A 17,831-nucleotide genomic window follows, 5' to 3' on the forward strand; every position below is an offset into this window, starting at 1 on the left:
TTCGATTTTTTAAATCGAGCAAAGGAATCGAATGTTGTAGATTTCTTTAGAATCGGCCTATTCCCGTTTAATCGATTCCACAAACGCTCACCAGATATCGATTCTTGCCAGTCCTGTATGCGGGTTGACGCCAAACACTTCATGGTCATCACCCCCCCCCCCCCCCCCAAAAAAAACCTAAAGTTTATTGTTATACGTTTTACCTTGTGTAGAGTATGGGAGCTAGCCACATGGCAAATGAAAAGTTTGTAGCCTATTATATTATATCCATTATAACCCCCCCCCCCAGCCGCGCATTTGTGCAGGATACAGGGCCGACGCGGAGGGTTTGGGGGGGCAGGGGATGCGTGACGTCAGCAGGCACACTGCGTAACGCTGCCGCATGCGGGTGACATGACAGAGATGTGACGTCACCGCTCACTTGCGTGCAAAATATATCCATTATTGCACCCCCCCCCCCCCCAAAAAAAATATTAAAGTCAATTTTTATACTTTTTGCATTGTGTGCAGTCTGGAAACTACCCACATGCAAAATTTCAAGTTTGTTGCATGTTGGGAAGGATGCTAAACATTTCGAACAGATACACACATTCACAAATTTCCCTTTTATATAGAAAGAAAAAAACACAAATCCCTGACAGCGCACGCGTTGCGAAATGAACCCACTGCTACAAACCAAGATAGTAAAACAATGCAGCCTGCTGCCGTGTCTTTGTCGCCACAGTGCCATGGCTCGAATTCGAACCGAGCTTGCTGCGGCCACGACGCAGAGTACGGTACAAACTATTTGATCACGGCGAGCTACGTTCATTACCTATGAAGAGCTCCCTTAATTGCCTCTTCCCTCATGTCACAAAAATCACTCGCTGGGGATTTTTATCTACCTTTTCCGAGAATGGTTTGGAAAGTTGATGAAGGAGAAAGGCAAAACGTTGATTTCAAGAGCAGGACATGTATTTACATTAACTTGAATCAGCAGCAGTATTCCAGTCTGGCGTGATGCTTGAGGCCATCAAGAGAGCTCTTTGCCGTGGGTGCATCCAGCAGGCTGCGTAGCTCGCCGTGATCGTATAGTGGTTAGTACTCTGCGTTGTGGCCGCAGCAACCTCGGTTCGAATCCGAGTCACGGCATCGTGGTGACAAAGACACGGCAGTGGCCGCTCTACTATTGTGCACGTGCCATAACTCACTTTTCACAATTTTTTTTAAAGTTGAAAAAAATAGCAATGCTGTTTCACGGAGCGGTGGGCTACACGGCCCGTTTCCATTACCTCGCTGTATTCGCGGGGCATGCCATCGCTTGGGATGAAACGTGTTTACCTCAGCAATTCAACTGGTACGATTCAGTCGCGATAACAGAAACAATTTTCGTCTCCGTCTTGCTCTTTCTAGAAAAGGAACTATTTGACCGCCCCATGGATGCCATTACATTACTGTGAGCGCTTCTAAAGGGAACAGCATTTGCAATATATAGGGTGTTTAAAAAGGATGGACCCGATTTTAAATCGCTATATCTCTGTAACCACGAACCGCCCATGAATGAAACTCTTACCACTTGAAAGGTGTGGGGCATAGAGTTTCAAATGGTTACCGCGAGATGCCTCTCCCAGCGCACTAACAGCCCCTAGCCTCAGTCATTCGCGAGACGGTGACCCCGCAACACAAGGGGCGTTTTGCGTTCTGCAGTTCAGCAAGACTGAATCCGTAATTGCGGTGCAGCGTTGCGTTTCAACGGCGTTTTTGGCATTGATCCGCCAATGTCAAAGATCATTCGTCGTTGGTGCCGACACTTTGAGGAAACAGGCTGTTTATAAAAGGGGAAGAGCACAGGGCAATCACGAAGAAGACACTTTGAGAGGTATTTGGGACGAATTCAACTATCGTCTCGATGTTGTCCGTACAGCAGGTGGAGGGCACGTTAAACCGTTGGTAACTTTTAGTGTAATTGCAACATGTCGCCATCGGGAAATATACTGCTTTGAATTTGCGTCCATCTTTTTCAAACACCCTGCATTTGAGAGTAACATTTAAAATTGTGTTAGCTCTGCCAAAAGCCTATTTTTATTTAGCAAAGAAACCAACCCCTCAGCTTGCTGTGCCTCCCTCCCGCCACCCTTGCGAGCGGCAGGAACGGTCATCAATGGCGAGGAGCGGCTGCGTGAGCAGCACTCCAAGCCGGCTTCGCGCTCAGGAGGCACAGCTCCAACTCCTCATCGGGGCTGGTTGGTCCAGACACTTTAGAGCCCATTTCGTAAGTTGGAAACTATAGAAATGATCCCTGAAAGTATAGTCTTAGTGAGAACACGTCGGCCAAACGATATATGTAGTCAGGAATGCTCGCTCTACGCTATGGGTACTGTGTGGTTTCCCAGCAGGCAGGTGTTACCATCTAAACATATTAAACTTGTTCGGTGTATCAATATTAAATGTAACATGTTTCATCACTAATATTATCAATTACTTACAGAGACAACAAACGATGTAAACGATCAAAGTAGTTTACTATTACTGTGCTAACGGTGAAATGCATGGTGGGAGTCGCTCCTCGCAGCTGCCAACCTGGGCCACGAGGCGGCGCTGCTCGAGCAGCTCAGAGCGTGGGGCTGTGCGTCGTCGTTACATTTTCTGACTTCAAAATATAATCAGATAAAACACAAATCCCTGACAGCGCACGCGTTGCTAAATGAACTCACCGCTACAAACTAAGATAGTAAAACAATGCATCCTTCTGCCGTGTCTCCCTTAATTGCCTCTTCCCTCATGTCACAAAAATCACTCGCTGTGGAATTTATCTACCTTATCAGAGAATGGTTTGGAAAGTTGCTGAAGGAGAAAGGCAAAACACTGATTTCAAGAGCAGGACATGTATTTGCATTAACTTGAATCAGCAGCAGTATTCCGGTAAAACGTCAGAAGCGCCCATTGAGTGAGTCTGGTGTGGTGCTTGAGGCCATCAAGAGAGCTCTTTGCCTGGGGCTGGAGCCAGCGGGCCACGTAGCTCACCGTGATCGTATAGTGGTTAGTACTCTGCGTCGTGGCCGCAGCAACCTCGGTTCGAATCCGAGTCACGGCATTGTGGCGACAAAGACACGGCAGCGGCCTCCACAATTTTCTTTGTCCCAATTTATAGAGGTGAGTTGTCCATAATAAAGTGTTTTTTTGAGTTATATCGCGCAAATATGAATGTGTCGTTAAACCCGCCACCACCCGAAACAGTCAGTTGGTAAGGGGTTGTCACGTAAGCAAAACGTGCAAATCGGTTGCTACTTCAGCACACCAGTGTTGGAGAGTAAATTCACAACATTTACAATTCGAGAACGACGTCTCGCTGGTGATTACAATCGGCGACATCAGGCGATCATCAGAATTGTTAAGTACTCCTGTTTTGACTTCTTTTGCAATTCTGGAGAGAAAAGCCCTCATACAAAGCCGGTCATGTGTTGCAAGCCGTGGTTTTATCGTGGATAATTTGAGAAATGGGAAGTATCTGTACTCATCTGTGGCAGAACTTTAATTGTATGGAATATTTAAATTCCTAATCAAAATGAATTGTATAAATCATGATATGACGCGGATAGTTCACTTGATCACCCGCATGCGATGGCGCTATTGTTATGCAGCCTGCTCCATTTGGCAGTCGCAAATTGTGTAACGTTCATCGTTTAATTAGTTCATGGGCCATGTTGGAACTATATGACGACGGCGAGCTCCGCGTACCGCATAACAGCTCTCTTAATATTCTTAGCTCTTTCGGAAAAGTCACGTTAAAGGAAAACAATAAAATATATAAAACAATAAAAATTCTCACTTTTCGACCATAACTCGCTTCCTGCCATGACAAAGCCATCAACTGATTTTGTTTAGGATAAGAAACCAACCCCTCAGCTTGCTGTGCCTCCCTCCCGCCACCCTTGCGAGCGGTAGGAACGGTCATCAATGGCGAGGAGCGGCTGCGTGAGCAGCACTCCAAGCCGGTTTCGCGCTCAGGAGGCACAGCTCCAACTCCTCATCGGGGCTGGTTGGTCCAGACACTTTAGAGCCCATTTCGTAAGTTGGAAACTATAGAAATGATCCCTGAAAGTATAGTCTTAGTGAGAACACGTCGGCCAAGCGCTATATGTAATCAAGAAGACTTGCTCTACGCTATGGGTCCCATTACGGTAGGGGGCGAAATTACTTGCACAAACGTTCAATGTACTCAATATGTCATACTTAACATATTTACATCCACAATTCACAATAAAATTAACAAGTTTACATAACGACTGTAAACTATGATTAATCTTCTGCAGTAATAACATATTAATGGTGAAATGCATTGTGGGGACTAACTCCTCGCAGCTTTTCCACCTTCTACGCTATGGGTCCTTTCACAAGCCGGAAGCAGGAAGACACGATGCGATTACACGTGCTCTGTGTATAACTCTTTACAAATGGCCCTTAAACTACACACATGCGCATTAATAACAAAAGCAATCGGTGAAAGCAGTTGCGACGTTGCTTGCTACTCGGGGATTTGCATCGAAATGAATCGCGGTGAAATGCATCGCGAGCCTCGCCGCTCGCTGATTGCTGCCACCTATCGGGCAAAAAAAAGGAAGCAGCGCTGCCCCCACGCAACATCGCAGCGCTCGAGTCGAGCACGCTTCTATCGTGGACGATAAACAATTTGATTTAACAGCTTCTAACAAACGGCAGGGCTCAGTTCGGCGACGTTAAAATTATCGCACCCGGCGGGCCAGCGTGCGCAGTCGAATAATAAAAAAAAAGTGATGGCAAAAAGCGTAGCGGGCCGCTGCCGTGTCTTTGTCGCCACAATGCCGTGACTCGGATTCGAACCGAGGTTGCTGCGGCCACAACGCAGAGTACTAACCACTATACGATCACGGCGAGCTACGCGGCCCGCTGACTCCACCCCCGGCAAAGAGCTCTCTTGATGGCCACGCTCCTTTGATCAGAGGGAGCCACGTGGACAGCGAGGCGCTGTGAGTGTGAGCAGTGGGTGATCGCGTGTGTGGAGGCTGTGTGGGGTGCCTCTGTTCTCTGCGAGCATCAAGTATGTTTCATGCTGACAGAATGAGAGATGCACAGTGGGGCCACGTAGCTCGCGGTGATCGTATAGTGGTTAATGCTGTGCAGAAACCTCGATTCGAATCCGAATCACGGCATTGTGGCGACAAAGACACGTCAGTGGCCCTCCATGTTCCGTCACTTACTTTCATGGCATGAAATAGGTGATTGTGAGTGTTGTCATTTTAATGTGGTTGAATTACCTTCATGTTGGCTACGATGTATATGAGTGGTTCAGCTGCCCATTATTTGAATAAAAATGTTCAAAGTTATCAACAAGTCAATGATCTTACCCACGTGAATATATACAGTGATGGAAAAAAATATTTGATCCCCTGCTGATTTTGTACGTTTGCCCACTGACAAAGAAATGATCAGTCTATAATTTTAATGGTAGGTTTATTTGAGCAGTGAGAGACAGAATAACAACAACAAAATCCAGAAAAACGCATGTCAAAAATGATATAAATTGATTTGCATTTTAATGAGGGAAATAAGTATTTGACCCCCTCTCAATCAGAAAGATTTCTGGCTCCCAGGTGTCTTTTATACAGGTAACGAGCTGAGATTAGGAGCACACTCTTAAAGGGAGTGCTCCTAATCTCAGCTTGTTACCTGAATAAAAGACACCTGTCCACAGAAGCAATCAATCAATCAGATTCCAAACTCTCAACCATGGCCAAGACCAAAGAGCTCTCCAAGGATGTCAGGGACAAGATTGTAGACCTACACAAGGCTGGAATGGGCTACAAGACCATTGCCAAGCAGCTTGGTGAGAAGGTGACAACCGTTGGTGCGATTATCCGCAAATGGAAGAAACACAAAAGAACTGTCAATCTCCCTCGGCCTGTGGCTCCATTCAAGATCTCACCTCGTGGAGTTGCAATGATCATGAGAACGATGAGGAATCAGCCCAGAACTACACGGGAGGATCTTGTCAATGATCTCAAGGCAGCTGGGACCATAGTCACCAAGAAAACAATTGGTAACACTACACCGTGAAGGACTGAAATCCTGCAGCGCCCGCAAGGTTCCCCTGCTCAAGAAAGCACATATACATGCCCGTCTAAAGTTTGCCAATGAACATCTGAATGATTCAGAGGACAACTAGGTAAAAGTGTTGTGGTCAGGTGAGACCAAAATGGAGCTCTTTGGCATCAACTCAACTCGCCGTGTTTGGAGGAGGAGGAATGCTGCCTATGACCCCAAGAACACCATCCCCACCGTCAAACATGGAGGTGGAAACATTATGCTTTGGTGGTGTTTTTCTGCTAAGGGGACAGGACAACTTCACCGCATCAAAGGGACGATGGACGGGGCCATGTACCGTCAAATATTGGGTGAGAACCTCCTTCCCTCAGCCAGGGCATTGAAAATGGGTAGTGTATGGGTATTCCAGCATGACAATGACCCAATACACACGGCCAAGGCAACAAAGGAGTGGCTCAAGAAGAAGCACATTAAGGTCCTGGAGTAGCCTAGACAGTCTCCAGACCTTAATCTCATAGAAAATCTGTGGAGGGAGCTGAAGATTAGAGTTGCCAAACGTCAGCCTCGAAACCATAATGACTTGGAGAAGATCTGCAAAGAGGAGTGGGACAAAATCCCTCCTGAGATGTGTGCAAACCTGGTGGCCAACTAAAAGAAACGTCTGACCTCTGTGATTGCCAACAAGGGTTTTGCCACCAAGTACTAAGTCACGTTTTGCAGAGGGGTCAAATACTTATTTCCCTCATTAAAATGCAAATCAATTAATAAAAATTTTGACATGCGCTTTTCTGGATTTTTTTGTTGTTATTCTGTCTCTCACTTTTCAAATAAACCTACCATTAAAATTATAGACTGATCATTTCTTTGTCAGTGGGCAAACGTACAAAATCACAAGGGGATCAAATACTTTTTTCCCTCACTGTAAGTGTCACTCAAATTTCCCGTCCCTGCAATCTTATTTCTGGGTGATCATTGACGATCAAAACTAAACAAAATCAGAGAGATAAATTCTTACAACATTTTTTTTAGATATCTGCCTCTGTGTTCTATGAATAAAGGGCCAAATTGCAAAACTTCATTTATATTTTTAAGGCAGTTTTAATAAATTGTGCGTTGACTCTTTTTGAGGAGTGTTTTTTAGATGTCAAGTGTCAGTACAATCCGATGCCTTTATGCGGGTAAAAGCACTGGCGGAGCCAGTGGGGGGGGAGAGGGGTGGCACGTGACCCCCCAATGATCCAATCGAAATCCATAATTTAGATGGGATCATTGGGGTTTATTAGTAATAAATCGGCATTTTGCAACGCCCACTGCCACTGTGTAGCATATTATTACGTACCAGGGACTCTATAAGATGAGAGGACAATAGTCTGAGCCCATAATTGGCAATAAGTAACGCCAAAGCAGTTATAAGTGACTCAGAATTGTTCGCAGTTGCGTATACAGTACACGACCTCCCTGAAGGCAAACACCTTCAGCAAGCGCGATGCCGATCACACCACGGGGTTCGAATTCGACCCTCGATCGATGGCTGTGCCATCGCCGAACACACGTCGAATAAAAAGCAAGGGACAAGTTCTTACTTACTAACAACTCCTTACTTACTAACAACTCCTCTATCATTTTTAATTGCTGGAGGGGTTGCCCCCCGTACCTGAAAATCCTGGCTCCGCCATTGGGTAAGAGCAGTGGCTTGTTGATGACCTTACACATTTTCGATTCAAAATAATGAACAGCAAAACCTCATCAGCAACATGAAGCTAAATGAACCAAGTTAAAATGACAACACTCAGCAGACAGAACCAAACATTGAAAAAATGCTGCCGTGTCGTTTTTGCCACAATGCCATGACTCAGATTTGAACCAAGGTTGCTGCAGACACAACACAGAGTACTAGCCACAATACAATCACAGCAAGCTATGCAGGCTCACTGGCTGTGTTGTACTTATTATAGATGCCTCTTTCGGAGCATCACAGTTGAGTTCTACGTTAGACTAACCGGAATCCGCACTGCGTATTCAAGTGAACGCCGTTGTAAAATTTAAAGGGGCAGTAAAACATTACCTTTAAAAACAACCACTTTCCCACTCAATACTAGGAAATGCGCTGGAAAAAGCAGCAGAATTTCAGTAAAAACATTGAAGAGCCCACTGAGTGGCTGGCATGGGGCTAGCGGCGATCAAGTGAGATCCTAGCAGGATGCGGAGCCAGTGGGCCACGTAGCTCGCCGTGATCGTAGAGTGGTTAGGACTCTGTGTTGTGGCCGCAGCAACCTTGGTTGGAATCTGAGTCATGGCATTGTGGTGACAACGATACAGCAGCGGCAACTGAAATTTAGTTTCTCTGATCTGTGAACATTAACACTGGACGGAATAAGCAAGATTAACTTTCACAACACCTTTTTAATAAATCTTCGTCTGTGTGTTGGTGTGAAAGCCATTTCCTCAAAGTTCACCCATTTATACAGTGAACTTTTTTAGATGGTGTGAGATTCAACAATGTGTTGAGTCTTTTTAAGTTTGGAGATATCACGTGTTGGTACCGTACTATTTTAATACGAGGGGCTGTTCGGGGGCACCTGTGGCGCCCCTCACAACTATTTACGGCCTTCGGCCAGGAAAGTCACGAAAAAATTACACACGAACGAAGCACTCACATAAGCACCCGATGCTCCGTTTTGAAGTTTTAAAATGAAACATCTTTGAATTGTATTATGTTTTGAATTAGATCATTTTATTTCTTCATTAAACGCTTAAATAATTTTACATCTGGAAGACTTCATTGAAAAGGATATTTCGCGTGAAATTTCTCTCGTCTGATCTGTGACCATGGACACTGGACATAATCAGCAAGATTAACTTTCACAACACCTTTTAAAATATATTTTCTTCTGTGTGTGGTGTGAAAAGCCATTTCCCCAACGGACGCCTATTTATACACTGTACTTTTTAAAACACGGTGTTATTTAACCAAGTGTTGAGAATTTTTGAGGAAAATAATTTTGGATGGTAACTTTACGACGTTTTAGACAAGAAACACGAACAGCTAAACGACTCCAACCACCCAAACGGCTGCTAACTGAAAGGAGAGACATTATAGCATTCCCTCTATACTACGATAAAACAATAACATCTCCCTTTGATTCAGTGAAGAAACCAACCCCTCAGCTTGCTGTGCCTCCCTCCCGCCACCCTTGCGAGCGGCAGGAACGGTCATCAATGGCGAGGAGCGGCTGCGTGAGCAGCACTCCAAGCCGGCTTCGCGCTCAGGAGGCACAGCTCCAACTCCTCATCGGGGCTGGTTGGTCCAGACACTTTAGAGCCCATTTCGTAAGTTAGAAACTATAGAAATGATCCCTGAAAGTATAGTCTTAGTGAGAACACGTCGGCCAAGCGCTACATGTAGTCAGGTACACTGCCTCTTGGCTATGGGTACTGTGTGGTTTCCCAGCTAAGCAGGTTTAACACCTACAAATATTAAACTTGTTCAGTGTCAACATTAACTGTAATTTGACATGTTTATATCACCTGCAAAGTCAACGATGTAAAGTATAAAAGCAGTTTACTACAACTGTGCTAATGGTGAAATGCATGGTGGGAGTCGCCTCTCGACCTGGGTCACGAGGCAGCGCTGCTCGAAGGGTTCAGAGCGTGGGTCAGGTGATGACAGCAGTTACATTTACTGACTTTAAAAAAGTAACAGATAAAACACGCACGCCTTTCTGAAAACGCGTGGCTAAAACAGGTCCCTGAAGGGTGGGCTGGTAGGAACATTGGAATTTTGCGCAATTTTATGACATTGTGACTTCCAAATGTTGGGTGCAATAAGACATCAAGTCTCTGCGATGTCTATTGCTGATTTTACACCCAACAGCACGAAATTTCACTTCGTTAAAGTATTGAAAGGGGACGGACGGACAGACGCATTAATCTATTGCAGGCTGGTACACTCAGTTTACAACTTCGTTCCTACCAGTATTAACTAACCACTATAAACAATGACAATAAACTAACCACTATAAACAAGGGCAATAAAACACTGCAGGCCGCTGCCGTGTCTTTGTTGCCACAATGCCGTGACTCGGATTCGAACCGAGGTTGCTGCGGCCACAACGCAGAGTACTAACCACTATACGATCACGGCGAGCTACGCAGTCCGCTGGCTCCACCTCCAGGCAAAGAGATCTCTTGATGGCCACGATGGCGCTGCTCTTTCACTTCTTTGATCGAGGGAGAATTTCAAAGTCTAATATTTAAAAAAAACGTGTCCCACTCCTAACAGAAAAAACACATACCCCGCTCCCTTTATTGTATGTCTACACGTGTCGAGCGACTAAGGACGTGGTGATTGTGAGTTTTGTCATTTTTTGCCGGAACTAATCGCAGACAAAAGTTTCCGACGTGGCTCGAGGATTTCATCTCGCAATGGTTCCAACTCCTCGTATTGGCACAAGCGTCTCGTCACTACGCACACAGGAGGGTTTGCGACTTATAACGAAGCGAAGGAAACGCAACCGAGATGGCGTCCGCCAGGGAGATGGAGCGAAGACATCAATCAGCTCGTCTGCAGGCGTTAGGTGGATTATTATACATCGCAGGATCGTAAGAGATGGTGGCGATGTGGGGAGGGTGTCATCCAGCAATGGATTGACCATGGACCATGGTGATGATGATGGTGATTGTATATTACATTGCATGCAGAGTTGATCAGTTTGTAGATCGTGGTACACAGGTAAATGAACGTGGCCGCTGAGTGACACTGATGTGTGCCTGTCACCAGGGACGTCTTTGGGGCGGTCCATAAATGACGTCACGCGATTTTGGCCGATTTTTGCCCCCCCTCCCCCCCTCGTCACACGGCATCACAAAAAGTCAGACCCCCCTCAAGTATGACGTCACAAAGCTCTGCCCCCGCCCCCCAAAACCACATTTCCATTTTTAAAATAAAACGTGCTTCAAATCGCTTTAAACTATTGTCATTGTAGTGCGTATTTAATGTGGCGCTGCACTCTGTTGTAGGAGAAAACATTTATGAAAAAGGTGGCGTTGGAAAGCTGAAATTTAGCATAAAATTCACTTGAAAATATTCAATGTCTAACTAAATCTACATATGTTCAGAATATTATATTGAAATTTTCTTATATTTATAAAATATTAAAAGTAATTCTAACTATTAAAAAAATACTTGAAACTTTGTAGTAGAACGAAGCAAAATGGAGAGTAAAATTATAACAATCAGATTCATTCCACAGAATGAAAAGCCCTGGTAGAATTATTAAAAGCAAAAAGTTTAATAACAATCATTCAAAAAATTTACAAAATTTATGCGTCTCCATTCTCCCATGGAGAAGCAAAATGCTCCTTCATGGAATAAATAAAAGGTGACCTTAGTGAATTTAAATAATAAAATAGTTAATAATGAAAATTAACCAAAATGAGTGTTGTTATAACAATTCTATTTAATTAAGTAGAACGTGTTGTTTATATTTAAAGTTACGCATTATGATGTCACGTCACATTTCTCAAACCCCCCCCCCCGTCACACATCGTCACAAATGTCAAAACCCCCTCCACCCCCGAGGTGCGTGACGTCATTTATGGACTGCCGCTTTCACGCGTGTCACACTAAGTCGTTGCACCGCGTCTAATTTGATACCGAACGAATCCTACATCCTACATGGGTCCTCTTGCATTCGTGTACTTCACGAGGGCCCCGTGGCTACCTATACCCCCTGCCGCTAGACACCAAAGCATCTTGTGGCTGGAGCCACGTGGAGAGCGAGGCGCTGTGAGTGTGAGCAGTGGGTGATCGCGTGTGCGGAGGCTGTGTGTGGTGCCTCTGTTCTCTGCGAGCATCAAGTATGTTTCATGCTGACAGAATGAGAAATGCACAGTGGGGCCACGTAGCTCGCGGTGATCGTATAGTGGTTAATGCTGTGCAGAAACCTCGATTCGAATCCGAATCACGGCATTGTGGCGACAAAGACACGGCAGTGGCCCTCTATGTTACGTCACTTACTTTTATGGCATGAAAAAGGTGATTGTGAGTGTTGTCATTTTAATGTGGTTGAATTACCTTCATGTTGGCTACGATGTATATGAGTGGTTCAGCTGCCCATTATTTGAATAAAAATGTTCAAAGTTAACAAGTCAATGATCTTACCCACGTGAATATATACAGTGAGGGAAAAAAGTATTTGATCCCCTGCTGATTTTGTACGTTTGCCCACTGACAAAGAAATGATCAGTCTATAATTTTAATGGTAGGCTTATTTGAACAGTGAGAGACAGAATAACAACAACAAAATCCAGAAAAACGCATGTCAAAAATGATATAAATTGATTTGCATTTTAATGAGGGAAATAAGTATTTGATCCCCTCTCAATCAGAAAGATTTCTGGCTCCCAGGTGTCTTTTATACAGGTAACGAGCTGAGATTAGGAGCACACTCTTAAAGGGAGTGCTCCTAATCTCAGCTTGTTACCTGTATAAAAGACACCTGTCCACAGAAGCAATCAATCAATCAATCAGATTCCAAACTCTCAACCATGGTCAAGACCAAAGAGCTCTCCAAGGATGTCAGGGACAAGATTGTAGACCTACACAAGGCTGGAATGGGCTACAAGACCATTGCCAAGCAGCTTGGTGAGAAGGTGACAACAGTTGGTGCGATTATCCGCAAATGGAAGAAACACAAAAGAACTGTCAATCTCCCTCGGCCTGTGGCTCCATTCAAGATCTCACCTCGTGGAGTTGCAATGGTCATGATAACGATGAGGAATCAGCCCAGAACTACACGGGAGGATCTTGTCAATGATCTCAAGGCAGCTGGGACCATAGTCACCAAGAAAACAATTGGTAACACACTACACCGTGAAGGACTGAAATCCTGCAGCGCCCGCAAGGTCCCCCTGCTCAAGAAAGCACATATACATGCCCGACTAAAGTTTGCCAATGAACATCTGAATGATTCAGAGGACAACTAGGTAAAAGTGTTGTGGTCAGGTGACACCAAAATGGAGCTCTTTGGCATCAACTCAACTCGCCGTGTTTGGAGGAGGAGGAATGCTGCCTATGACCCCAAGAACACCATCCCCACCGTCAAACATGGAGGTGGAAACATTATGCTTTGGGGGTGTTTTTCTGCTAAGGGGACAGGACAACTTCACCGCATCAAAGGGACGATGGACGGGGCCATGTACCGTCAAATATTGGGTGAGAACCTCCTTCCCTCAGCCAGGGCATTGAAATTGGGTAGTGTATGGGTATTCCAGCATGACAATGACCCAATACACACGGCCAAGGCAACAAAGTAGTGGCTCAAGAAGCACATTAAGGTCCTGGAGTGGCCTAGCCAGTCTCCAGACCTTAATCTCATAGAAAATCTGTGGAGGGAGCTGAAGATTAGAGTTGCCAAACGTCAGCCTCGAAACCATAATGACTTGGAGAAGATCTGCAAAGAGGAGTGGGCCAAAATCCCTCCTGAGATGTGTGCAAACCTGGTGGCCAACTAAAAGAAACGTCTGACCTCTGTGATTGCCAACAAGGATTTTGCCACCAAGTACTAAGTCATGTTTTGCAGAGGGGTCAAATACCTATTTCCCTCATTAAAATGCAAATCAATTAATAAAAATTTTGACATGCGCTTTTCTGGATTTTGTTGTTGTTATTCTGTCTCTCACTTTTCAAATAAACCTACCATTAAAATTATAAACTGATCATTTCTTTGTCAGTGGGCAAACGTACAAAATCAGCAGGGGATCAAATACTTTTTTCCCTCACTGTAAGTGTCACTCAAATTTCCCGTACCTGCAATCTTATTTCTGGGTGATCATTGACGATCAAAACTAAACAAAATCAGAGAGATAAATTCTTACAACATTTTTTTTAGATATCTGCCTTTGTGTTTTATGAATAAAGGGCCAATTTGCAAAACTTCATTTATATTTTTTAAGGCAGTTTTAATAAATTGTGCGTTGACTCTTTTTGAGGAGTGTTTTTTAGATGTCAAGTGTCAGTACAAACCGATGCCTTTATGCGGGTAAAAGCACTGGCGGAGCCAGTGGGGGGGGGGAGAGGGGTGGCACGTGACCCCCCAATGATCCAATCGAAATCCATAATTTAGATGGGATCATTGGGGTTTATTAGTAATAAATCGGCATTTTGCAACCCCCACTGCCACTGTGTAGCATATTATTACGTGCCAGGGACTCTATGAGATGATAGGACAATAGTCTGAGTCCATAAATGGCAATAAGTAGCGGCAAAGCAGTTATAAGTGACTCACATAATTGTGCGCAGTTGCGTATACAGTACACGACTTCCCTGAAGGCATCAACACCTTCAGCGAGAGGCGATGCCGATCACACAACGCGGTTCGAATTCGACCCTCGATCGATGGCTGCGATCGCCGCACACGCGTCGAATAAAAAGCAAGGGACAAGTCCTTACTTACTAACAACTCCTATCATTTTTCATTGCTGGAGGGGTTGCCCCCCGTACCTGAAAATCCTGGCTCTGCCATTGGGTAAGAGCAGTGGCTTGTTGATGACCTTACACATTTTCGATTCAAAATAATGAACAGCTAAACCTCATTAGCAACATCAAGCTAAATGAACCAAGTTAAAATGACAACACTCAGCAGACAGAACCAAACATTGAAAAAATGCTGCCGTGTCGTTTTTGTCACAATGCCATGACTCAGATTTTAACCAAGGTTGCTGCAGACACAAAACAGAGTACTAGCCACAATACAATCACAGCAAGCTATGCAGGCTCACTGGCTGTGTTGTACTTATTATAGATGGTTATTTCGGAGCATCTCAGTTGAGTTCTACTTTAGTCTCTAACCGGAATCCACACTGCGTATTCAAGTGAAGGCCGTTGTAAAATTGAAAGGGGCGGTAAAACATCACATTTAAAAAACAATCACTTTCCCACTCAATACTAGGAAATGCGCTGGAATAACCAGCAGAATTTCAGTAAAAACATCAAAGAGGCCACTGAGTGGCTGGCGTGGGGCTAGCGGCGATCAAGTGAGATCCTAGCGGGATGCAGAGCCAGTGGGCCGCGTAGCTCGCCGTGATCGTAGAGTGGTTAGGACTCTGTGTTGTGGCCGCAGCAACCTTGGTTGGAATCTGAGTCATGGCATTGTGGTGACAAAGACACAGCAGCGGCTACTGAAATTTAGTTTCTCTGATCTGTGACCATTAACACTGGACGGAATAAGCAAGATTAACTTTAACAAAATCTTTTTAATAAATCTTCGTCTGTGTGTTGGTGTGAAAGCCATATCCTCAAAGTTCACCCATTTATACAGTTAACTTTTTTAGATGGTGTGAGATTCAACAATGTGTTGAGTCCTTTTAAGTTTGGAGATATCACGTGTTGGTACCGTACTATTTTAATACGAGGGGTTGTTCGGGGGCACCTGTGGCGCCCCTCACAACTATTTACGGCCTTCGGCCAGGAAAGTCACGAAAAAATTACACACGAACTAAGCACTCACATAAGCACCCGATGCTCCGTTTTGAAGTTTTAAAATGAAACATCTTTGAATTGTATTATGTTTTGAATTAGATCATTTTATTGCTTCATATAACCGCTTACATAATTTTATATCTGGAAGACTTCATTGAAAAGGATATTTCGCGTGAAATTTCTCTCGTCTGATCTGTGACCATGGAAACTGGACATAATCAGCAAGATTAACTTTCACAACACCTTTTAAAATATATTTTCTTATGTGTGTGGTGTGAAAAGCCATTTCCCCAACGGACGCCTATTTATACACTGTACTTTTTAAAACACGGTGTTATTTAACCATGTGTTGAGAATTTTTTAGGAAAATAATTTTGGATGGTAACTTCACGACGTTTTAGACAAGAAAAACGAACAGCTAAACGACTCCAACCACCCAAACGGCTGCTAACTGAAAAGAGGGGCATTATAGCATTTCCTCTATACTACGATAAAACTACAACATCTCCCTTTGATTCAGTGAAGAAACCAACCCCTCAGCTTGCTGTGCCTCCCTCCCGCCACCCTTGCGAGTGGCAGGAACGGTCATCAATGGCGAGGAGCGGCTGCGTGAGCAGCACTCCAAGCCGGCTTCGCGCTCAGGAGGCACAGCTCCAACTCCTCATCGGGGCTGGTTGGTCCAGACACTTTAGAGCCCATTTTGTAAGTTGGAAACTATAGAAATGATCCCTGAAAGTATAGTCTTAGTGAGAACACGTCGGCCAAGCGCTATATGTAGTCAGGTACACTGCCTCTTGGCTATGGGTACTGTGTGGTTTCCCAGCTAAGCAGGTTTAGCACCTACAAATATTAAACTTGTTCAGTGTGAACATTAACATTAACTGTAATTTAACATGTTTATATCACCTGCAAAGTCAACGATGTAAATGATCAAAGCAGTTTATTACAACTGTGCTAACGGTGAAATGCATGGTGGGAGTCGCCTCTCGACCTGGGCCACGAGGCAGCGCTGCTCGAGGAGTTCAGAGCGTGGGTCAGGTGATGACAGAAGTTACATTTACTGACTTTAAAAAGTAACAGATAAAACACGCACGCCTTTCTGAAAACGCGTGGCTAAATTAACTAAACACGATGAACAAGGACAATAAAATAACCACTATAAACAAGGGCAATAAAACACTGCAGGCCGCTGCCGTGTCTTTGTCACCACAATGCCGTGACTCGGATTCAAACCGAGGTTGCTGCGGCCACAACGCAGAGTACTAACCACTATACGATCACGGCGAGCTACGCAGCCCGCTGGCTCCACCTCCAGGCAAAGAGCTCTCTTGATGGCCACGCTTCTTTGATCAGAGGGAGGATATTAAAATCTTGATCTGAAGCTTTTCGTGACTGCAGGGATCCATGCTCTTTGGTTCTTTCGGTATAGAGGTGACGTTAGGTAGAAGATGAAATGAATCACGACGTTTCGTCCGTCATCTCGACGCTTGTGTCGTGCGCCCGAAACGTTCGTGATTTATTTTATTTTATACCAACGTGACTTTACCGAAAGAATCAAAGAGTACGAGAATTTCACAGTCGCATATTTTTTTTTTAAACGTGTCCCACTCTAAACAGAAAAAACACACTTACCCCGCTACCTTCATTGTTTGTCTACACGTGTCCAGCGACTAAGGACGTGGTGATTGTGAGTTTTGTCATTTTTTGCCGGAACTAATCGCAGACAAAAGTTGCCGACGTGGCTCGAGGATTTCATCTCGCAGTAGTTCCAACTCCTCGTATTGGCACAAGCGTCTTGTCACTACGCACACAGGAGGGTTTGCGACTTATAACGAAGCGAAGGAAACGCAACCGAGGTGGCGTCCGCCAGGGAGATGGAGCGAAGACATCAATCAGCTCGTCTGCAGGCGTTAGGTGGATTGTTATACATCGCAGGATCGTAAGAGACGGTGGCGATGTGGGGAGGGTGTCATCCAGCAATGGATTGACCATGGACCATGGTGATGATGATGGTGATTATATATTAGATTGCATGCAGAGTTGATCAGTTTGTAGATCGTGGTACACAGGTAAACGAACGTGGCCGCTGAGTGACACTGATGTTTGCCTGTCACCAGGGACGTCTTTCACGCGTGTCACAAAGAGTCGTTGCACCTCGCCTAATTTGATACCGCACGAATCCTGCATCCCTCATGGGCCCTCTTCCATTCGTGTACTTCACGAGGGCCCCGTGGCTACCTATACCCCCTGCCGCTAGACGCCAAAGCATTCACCTTGTGGCTGGAGCCAC

General features: G+C 44.8%; 1 protein-coding gene and 7 non-coding genes across 11 annotated transcripts in view; 1 reads left to right on the forward strand and 7 right to left on the reverse strand.

The window, feature by feature from the left end:
- The window catches only part of TEX14 (testis expressed 14, intercellular bridge forming factor), a 112,921-nt gene that overhangs the window by 22,912 nt on the left and 72,178 nt on the right, over positions 1–17,831 (reverse strand). The window lies entirely within an intron of this gene.
- On the forward strand, positions 1,060–1,131 carry TRNAH-GUG (transfer RNA histidin (anticodon GUG)). The gene has a single exon. It is a non-coding gene; the product is annotated as a tRNA-His (tRNA).
- On the reverse strand, positions 2,081–2,294 carry LOC116950336 (small nucleolar RNA U3). Its single transcript, XR_004403995.1, has one exon. It is a non-coding gene; the product is annotated as a small nucleolar RNA U3 (small nucleolar RNA).
- LOC116950342 (small nucleolar RNA U3) lies at positions 3,877–4,090 on the reverse strand. The gene has a single exon (XR_004404001.2). It is a non-coding gene; the product is annotated as a small nucleolar RNA U3 (small nucleolar RNA).
- Positions 4,819–4,890, reverse strand: TRNAH-GUG (transfer RNA histidin (anticodon GUG)). The gene has a single exon. It is a non-coding gene; the product is annotated as a tRNA-His (tRNA).
- Positions 9,220–9,433, reverse strand: LOC116950346 (small nucleolar RNA U3). Its single transcript, XR_004404005.2, has one exon. It is a non-coding gene; the product is annotated as a small nucleolar RNA U3 (small nucleolar RNA).
- Positions 10,133–10,204, reverse strand: TRNAH-GUG (transfer RNA histidin (anticodon GUG)). The gene has a single exon. It is a non-coding gene; the product is annotated as a tRNA-His (tRNA).
- LOC116950340 (small nucleolar RNA U3) lies at positions 16,073–16,286 on the reverse strand. The gene has a single exon (XR_004403999.2). It is a non-coding gene; the product is annotated as a small nucleolar RNA U3 (small nucleolar RNA).

The sequence above is a fragment of the Petromyzon marinus genome, chromosome 38 (assembly GCF_048934315.1).
Source record: "Petromyzon marinus isolate PM22_M1 ecotype Great Lakes invasive population chromosome 38, UKy_Petmar_22M1.pri1.0, whole genome shotgun sequence".
NCBI classification, from domain to species: Eukaryota; Metazoa; Chordata; class Hyperoartia; order Petromyzontiformes; family Petromyzontidae; genus Petromyzon; species Petromyzon marinus.